At 53.1% G+C, this 8,329-nt stretch overlaps 1 long non-coding RNA gene across 1 annotated transcript; it reads right to left on the reverse strand.

The window, feature by feature from the left end:
- Nucleotides 1–3,866: 3,866 nt before the first annotated feature.
- Nucleotides 3,867–5,077, reverse strand: LOC123058247 (uncharacterized). The gene is made up of 3 exons (XR_006427101.1): nt 5,027–5,077; nt 3,997–4,111; nt 3,867–3,922 (listed from the first exon to the last, which is right to left on the reverse strand). It is a non-coding gene; the product is annotated as an uncharacterized lncRNA (long non-coding RNA).
- Between the last annotated feature and the right edge of the window lie 3,252 nt (nt 5,078–8,329).

Below are 8,329 nucleotides of genomic sequence, written 5' to 3' on the forward strand. Positions count from 1 at the left end.
AGCCGGTGCTTGCTACTCCAATCAGCAAAGAGCCTCTGTTGCTCTACATCGCAGCCACAGGACAAGTCGTCAGTACTGTGCTAACGGTCGAGCGGGAAGAAGAAGGAAAAGCTCTCAAAGTTCAGCGCCCAGTGTATTATTTGTCTGAAGTCTTGACTCCATCCAAGCAGATATATCCTCATTATCAGAAGCTTGTGTATGGAATATACATGACCACAAAGAAGGTTGCTCATTATTTCTCTGACCATTCAATCACAGTCGTCAGTGACGCTCCACTATCAGAGATTTTGCACAACAGAGATGCAACTGGTCGAGTGGCCAAATGGGCGATTGAACTTCTTCCCCTTGATATCAAGTTTGAGGCAAAGAAAGCCATTAAGTCCCAGGCAATAGCAGATTTCCTCGCCGAGTGGATCGAACAGCAGCAGCCGACTGAAGTTCACTCGGAGCATTGGACCATGTTTTTCGATGGTTCTAAGATGTTGAATGGTTCCGGTGCTGGGGTTGTCCTGGTTTCCCCCAGAGGAGATAAGCTCAGATATGTGCTCCAGATTCACTTTGATTCCTCCAACAATGAGGCAGAATATGAGGCCCTCCTATATGGGTTGCGCATGGCCATTTCACTCGGCGTCCGTCGCCTAATGGTCTATGGTGACTCGGATTTAGTGGTCAATCAGGTGATGAAAGAGTGGGACGTGAGAAGCCCAGCCATGACTGGATACTGCAGTGCAGTGAGGAAGCTGGAGAAAAAGTTCGAGGGGTTGGAACTCCATCATATACCCCGACTGAAAAATCAAGCAGCTGATGATCTAGCAAAGATAGGTTCCAAGAGAGAAGCCATTCCGAGTGGTGTGTTCTTGGAGCATATACATACTCCGTCAGTCAAAGAAGATCCTTTCACCGAAGCAACTCCGCAGCCCAAGAGTGCCACAGATCCGACTGAAGTTGAAGTCCCAGCGGTGGTCGACTTGATCATGGAGGTTTTGGTAATCATTCCCGACTGGACGATTCCGTATGTCGCATATATCTTGAGGAAAGAGCTTCCGAAGGATGAGGAAGAGGCTCGACAGATCGTCCGTCGATCTAAGGCCTTTACTGTCATCAAAGGACAATTATACAGAGAGAGCGCGACTGGAGTCGGTCAGAAGTGCATAACACCAGAAGAAGGTCGACTCATCCTCAACGATATTCACTCGGGGACCTGTGGTCATCATGCGTCCTCTCGGACCATCGTGGCCAAAGCATACCGAGCCGGATTTTACTGGCCCAAGGCGAATGAGATGGCAAAGGAGATAGTAGATAAGTGCGAAGGATGTCAGTTCTACTCGAATATGTCGCACAAGCCTGCGTCAGCTTTGAAGACCATCCCACTCGTCTGGCCTTTTGCAGTTTGGGGGCTGGACATGATCGGTCCTTTGAGAACAGGACGAAGTGGCTTCACGCATGTACTGGTGGCAGTCGACAAGTTCACCAAGTGGATCGAAGCTAAACCAATCAAGAGCCTCGACACCGGTACTGCTGTTAGCTTCATCAGGGAACTAGTTTTCAGATATGGAGTCCCGCACAGCATCATTACGGATAATGGGTTGAACTTTGACTCAGAGGAATTCAGAACCTTCTGCAACTCCCAGGGCACACGGGTCGACTACGCATCAGTCGCCCATCCGCAGTCGAATGGACAAGCAGAGCGAGCTAATGGACTGATTCTCAAGGGACTGAAGCCGCGACTGATGCGTGATCTCAAACACGCGGCTGGAGCTTGGGTCGACGAACTTCCATCTGTACTCTGGGGACTGTGGACCACGCCCAATCGGTCGACCGGAAGAACTCCATTCTTCTTGGTCTATGGAGCTGAAGCAGTCTTGCCGAGTGATCTTCTCCACAATGCTCCTCGAGTCGAAATATACAACGAAGTAGAAGCTGAACAAGCGCGGCAGGACGCAGTCGACCTTTTAGAGGAAGAAAGGGAGATGGCTCTGATCCGGTCGACCATCTACCAACAAGATCTGCGCCGTTTCCACGCCCGAAATGTGAGAGGTCGAACCTTCCAGGAAGGGGATTTGGTTCTCCGAGTGGATCAGCACAAACCACACAAACTTGCTCCTTCTTGGGAAGGCCCTTTCATCGTCACCAAGGTTCTCCACAACGGGGCATACCGTCTTTACAACGTCGAGCATAATATCGACGAGCCCCGAGCTTGGAACGCGGAGCTACTCCGCCCGTTTTACACTTAAGTTTTATCACTCGGATGAGTTGCAATAAAGAACTTCTGTAATTCATGGGTTTAGAAATAATTGTGTCAGCACTTTTTATTTTTGTCCACATAAAAACTCCCCCTCAGTGGGTGGCTTAGCCGCGAATCCGTTTCGCCTAAGTTTATAAAAATCCTACCGAGTGGTAAGCCAGCCTTCCACTCGGGGGCTTAGCCGCGAATCCGTTTCGCCTAAGTTTATCAAAATCCTACCGAGTGGTAAGCCAGCCTTCCACTCGGAGGCTTAGCTGCAGCCTCGTGCTCGCCTAAGTTTATCAAAATCCTACCGAGTGGTAAGCCAGCCTTCCACTCGGAGGCTTAGCTGCAGCCTCGTGCTCGCCTAAGTTATAAAAATCCTACCGAGTGAAGAGCAATCCTCTCACTCGGGGGCTTAGCTGCAGTCCAAGCACTCGCCTAAGTTTATCAAAATCCTACCGAGTGGTAAGCCAGCCTTCCACTCGGAGGCTTAGCTGCAGCCTCGTGCTCGCCTAAGTTATAAAAATCCTACCGAGTGAAGAGCAATCCTCTCACTCGGGGGCTTAGCTGCAGTCCAAGCGCTCGCCTAAGTTACAAAAATCCTACCGAGTGAAGAGCGACCCTCTCACTCGGAGGCTTAGCTGCAGTCCAAGCGCTCGCCTAAGCACAGGCACCTTGCTTTGAACCTGCAAAGGACATTTTGAGCCGAAGGCGATCATATTCAAGCGTCAAATTCAGGTTTGAATCGATGTCTAAAGGAACCGAAAGTGCTCAGGCGTCAAGCCTGTTAAAGTTTGTCGGATACAATTCCACTCGGCATACCGAGGCAAATTTAAAAGAGTCGAGCCAGAGGAAGTTTTTTACCCCTCCTGTGGAGGGCTGGAAGGTGCAACAAATTCATCAAGGTCAATTCCGTCGGCGATCCGAGTGGCAGCTGCAAGGAAAGTCTCCATAAAGGACCTGAAGTCGTGCTTCTTGGTATTGGCCACCCGAAGAGCCGCCAGCTTCTCCTCTCGTGCATCTTTGCAGTGGACTCGGGCCAGACACAGAGCGACATCTGCACCACACCGAGCCGAGGACTTCTTCCATTCCTGCACTCGACCAGGGATCGTGTTCAAGCGGGCCATTAGTGACTCAAGGTCATTCTGAAGTGTCTCCTCAGGCCAGAGCGTCGAGTCGATGCGAGATGTGGCGGCCTTCAGCCTTGCGAGATAATCCACGACAGCTGCAACGCGAGACTCCAGTCGGAAAATATCCATGGCAACCTCGTCATTCACCGGAGAATTGACAGGGTCAAGGTTTGGCTCCAGTCGGCTGGTTTCTTCTTCAAAGTTTTGACAAAATTCTGCAAGGGTGATCACTAAGTCAAGGGGATAGTCGAATGGAAGAAGCCACAGTTGGAAATATTTGCCAAACATGGAGGTTTACCTTCGAGCATAAGAAACAGCTTTTTGGCAAAGCCACTTAGGAAGGCCTCCAGTTCAGTCTTCTTCTCAGTCAATTTGCTGACTTGGTCGGTCAAGGCAGCTTTGTCAGTTCTCAGTCGACTGACTTCTTTGTTGGCAATCCCAAGAGCAGTTTTCAGGTTGGTATTGTCTTGTTCGAGCTTGGTGACTGAAGCTAACTTCTCGTCAGCAAGCTTGATCTTCTCAGCTAGCTCAAGGTCTTTCTTCTGCTGGGCCTCCCTTACCTTACCTGCAAGACACAGCAAGATCAGATGTTGAAACAAGCAAGAGGAAAAGCAGTCGTCAAGGTCTCACCAAACATACCTTCAGTCTCCTCCTTTGCCTTTGTCAGCTTCTCCTGAACCAGCTTCAAGCTCAGCTCGACTTGAGTATGCTTCTGTTCCAGTTCTGAGTAGCGAGTCACAAGATCACAAGAGTTCTGCGAAGAACCAATCGACTAAATGTCAAAAATAATTCACTTCCGAGTGAAAAGGGAAAAACACACGTTTCTAAGACTACAGCCGAACACAAGCATTCGACCGTAGTCTCGGGGACTACACCCAGTGGGTGCACTCAGCGTGCCCCCACTAATCCTGTTGAAGACAAAGTCGACCAGTCGACCTCAAAAAAAAAAACAGTGTGCGAGACGCATTCTCTAAGACTGTGATCAACTGCAAGCAGTCGACCACAGTCTCGGGGACTACACCCAGTGGGTGCACTCAGCGTGCCCCCACCGGTTTGCGAAATCCAGTCGACCAGTCGACTGACAGAAAGATTGACATCATAAAGCCTAAGGCCGACTGCCAGCAGTCGACCTTAGCCTTGGGGACTACACCCAGTGGGTGCACTCAGCGTGCCCCCACTGGTTTGCGAAATCCAGTCGACCAGTCGACTGACAGAAAGATTGACATCATAAAGCCTAAGGCCGACTGCCAGCAGTCGACCTTAGCCTTGGGGACTACACCCAGTGGGTGCACTCAGCGTGCCCCCACTGGTTTGCGAAATCCAGTCGACCAGTCGACTGACAGAAAGATTGACATCATAAAGCCTAAGGCCGACTGCCAGCAGTCGACCTTAGCCTTGGGGACTACACCCAGTGGGTGCACTCAGCGTGCCCCCACCGGTTTGCGAAATCCAGTCGACCAGTCGACTGACAGAAAGATTGACATCATAAAGCCTAAGGCCGACTGCCAGCAGTCGACCTTAGCCTTGGGGACTACACCCAGCGGGTGCACTCAGCGTGCCCCCGCTAACACGGAGTTTATTCGACACACCCAGTGGGTGACTAATATAAATCCCGGAAAAGAAAAGTTTTTGGTAGCATATCCAACAGAACAAACAGCAGTCGACTGACCTGGACATTGCTTTGGAGGGCAGAGCTGGCGTCATAAGCTGCCTGGCTCGCGTCCCGGATGGTCTTCAGCTGCTCCATCATGAGTCCCGCCTGGCGTATTGCCTCCTTCGCTGCACCAGCTTGGTCCTCTGGGACGTGGTGAGTCGTGAAGAGGGAGGGCTGCTGAGCACTCGTCAGTGGTGTCGCGAAGGTCACCGTGTGTCGAGTGGTGTTCTCTTCCTCCACAGTCAGAATTTCAGGCGCTGACACATCCTGAGGCACCTTACTGGCGGACGCTTTTCGACTCCTCCTGTGCTTCAGCGGCTCTTCATCCTCATCATCATCAGGAAGATCGATAACAGTGTTGGGTGGAGCTGCGGAGAAGGGTCAGGATCAGAGATCGCGAGTCAGTCGACTAAGAATGGTATTAAGAACACAGTACCTGGATTCGAAGTTTCTGCATCCTCCATCTCGTGGTCATCGGCCCGGGCCGAGGTCTCAGAAGTAGCAGCACTGCAACTCCAAAGGATCAGTCGACTAACCTCAGTGTCGACCAGAGATAAAGTTCGCACAAGAATAAGAAAATATGAGCAACACAATTACCCTGATATGGTGGGGATGGACACCTTCATCTTCGGCAGGAGCTTGGTCGGCTTCGAGGAGGCCGCCCTGGGCTGCTTCGGCGCCTTTTCAGTCGGCGCCGGAGAGGTGGTCCGAGGGCGCTTGGTCGACTGAGTGGCAGTCGCAACCCCCTTACCACGTTCTGTCGAAGGGTCGTGGACAAGCTTCGACCGCCTTTCTGAGCGCGGTGGAACGACCTCCTCCTCCTCTTCTTCCTCGTCCTCGATGTCATCTTCGTCACCTTCATCATCATCATCGTCATCGTCATCCCCTGCAGCATCCGAGTCCCATTCCTCCTCTTCCTGGCTCTCGCCCCCGCTCGCCTCGCCCCCGCTCGCCTCGCCCCCGCTCGCCTCGCCTTCCTCAGTCGGAGCTTGTGCCCCATTGGGCATCGAGTACAGTTCGGTGAAGGCCTAGCAGATGCCCAAACAAGGATCAGTCGACCAGTCGGCAGGGTTAGCAGAAATGAGTACAACAAGGACACAATGGAAAGAGCAAGTGTACCTTGTTTGGGATGCTGTTGTGGTCGAGTGGAGGAATCCTTCTGGCTCCGCGCGGGTTGTCCCTGTTTCCGGTGACGGCTACCATCCATCTTTCCAGAGTGACATCGTCGACTTCTTCTGGATGGACTCTAGTCTCGTCTTCGGGCCCACAGTACAACCACATGCAGTGGCTCCGGAATTGAAGGGGTTGGATGCGACGCTTGAGGAAGACCTCCAGAAGATCCATGCCCGTCACCCCCTCCCGAACCAACTGCACCACGCGCTCCATCAACATCTTCACGTCGGCTTTCTCCTCCGGAATCAGCTTCAGAGGGGAGGGCTTGTTCACTCGGTCCATGGTAAACGGAGGGAGTCCACTCGACTGCCCTGGCGTCGACTGGACCTGGCAGTAGAACCAAGTCGACTGCCAGCCCCTGACGGACTCGGGAAAGGACATGGGCGGGAAGGTGCTATTGTTCCTCACCTGAATTCCCAGGCCCCCACACATTTGGACGACTCGGGTCTTCTCGTCACCTGGGCTCGCCTTCTTCACGGTCTGAGAGCGACACGTGAAGATACGTTTGAACAAACCCCAGTGCGGTCGACAGCCCAAGAAACCCTCACACATGGACACGAATGCAGCAAGGTAGGCAATGGAGTTTGGGGTAAAGTGGTGGAGCTGCGCTCCAAAGAAATTCAAGAAACCACGGAAGAAAATGCTTGGTGGCAAGGAAAACCCCCGATCGACATGAGTGGCCAGAAGCACACACTCACCCTCTTCTGGCTGTGGCTGCCACTCCTTCCCCGGCAACCTCGCAGCTCCGTGAGGGATCAAGCCCTCGTTGGCCATGTCGAGGAGGTCCTTCTCCGTGATGGTCGACTGGATCCAGTCGCCTTGGACCCAGCCTTTCGGCAGGCGGGATCTGGACGAGGATCCTCTGCGGCTGGTGGATCTCCCCTTCGCCTTCTCCGATGCCGACGCCTTCTTGGCACGCTCCAGCGCCGCCGTCTTCTCCTTGGCCATGGTCGCCGGTGAGATGCACGAAGGGAAGCGGTGCGGAGGCGAGAGCGGGCACGCTGAGCAGGGAGGAAGGGAGCAGAGGGAGAGAGGGAGAATGCTGAGGCGCAGCACAGAGATCCTCGCCGGGCACATTTATAAGGTCCCTTCCGAGTGGCTGACGTGTGGGCCCGGTCGATCTAATCATATCTGTGAGCAGTTATGAGGACTGGATACGTGGCGAAAAAGGCGGCGCGGAGATCGAGGCGTCTACGCCCCGTCCCATCCGAACGCCGCGGTCTGCCCCGCTTCGCGCGCGCCCCCAAATTTCGCACCCCGCAGAATCCGCGAACAACAAATCAGTCTGTCAGACGCGGTGATTCCGGCGATCCGTCGCTCGGAGATCGACGAAGCTCGAAAGATCACTCGACGCAAAAATAGAATGGATCGAGTCGACCGAAGACGAATTGCTCCCTGTCAACGAAGAGATTCTTTGATCCAGAACAGCGCACAACTAGAGCGCAAAGGTTAATCGGAAACGACATCAACTCCTTCTTCACTCGAAGCCTCAATCCATTCGGGGGCTAATGATGGGGTTATGTACCTAGGGTAGGGTCACGGACCTGTCCCAAGTAACTTACCCTAGGACATCCCTAGAAGAGGTCGCCTTCCAGTCGACCAACGAGGACTCACTCGACCAACGAGGACACACTCGACTGGCCTGAAGGACTCGACCACGAAGACTCACTCGACCACCAGGAGGTCAAGAGGCACTCTGCACCGCAACGGTCTGTAATTAAGTAGACTTTATGATAGTAAAGGCACTTTATGTGGGGCGTTACCAGTAACGCCCCAGGCTTAACTCACCTTAAACCTTCTCCTACGTGGGCTGGCTGGGGTCCTGGCGCACTCTATATAAGCCACCCCCCTCCACAGGCAGAAGGGTTGGGCACCTTGTAATCTATACATTCATAATCCACTCGACCGCCTCTGGGCTCCGAGACGTAGGGCTGTTACTTCTTCCGAGAAGAGCCTGAACTCGTACATCCTTTGTGCTTACAACCTCTCCATAGCTAGGACCTTGCCTCTCTATACCTACCCCCACACTCTACTGTCAGGCTTAGAACCACGACAGTAAGCGCGGCTACAGTGCCGCCGTCCGGTAGGTGATCGCTGTAGCCTTACCGCGTCTTGTCTCCTTAATGGGGCGTCTCCTTCGAGGGG

The sequence above is a fragment of the Triticum aestivum genome, chromosome 3A (assembly GCF_018294505.1).
Source record: "Triticum aestivum cultivar Chinese Spring chromosome 3A, IWGSC CS RefSeq v2.1, whole genome shotgun sequence".
NCBI classification, from domain to species: Eukaryota; Viridiplantae; Streptophyta; class Magnoliopsida; order Poales; family Poaceae; genus Triticum; species Triticum aestivum.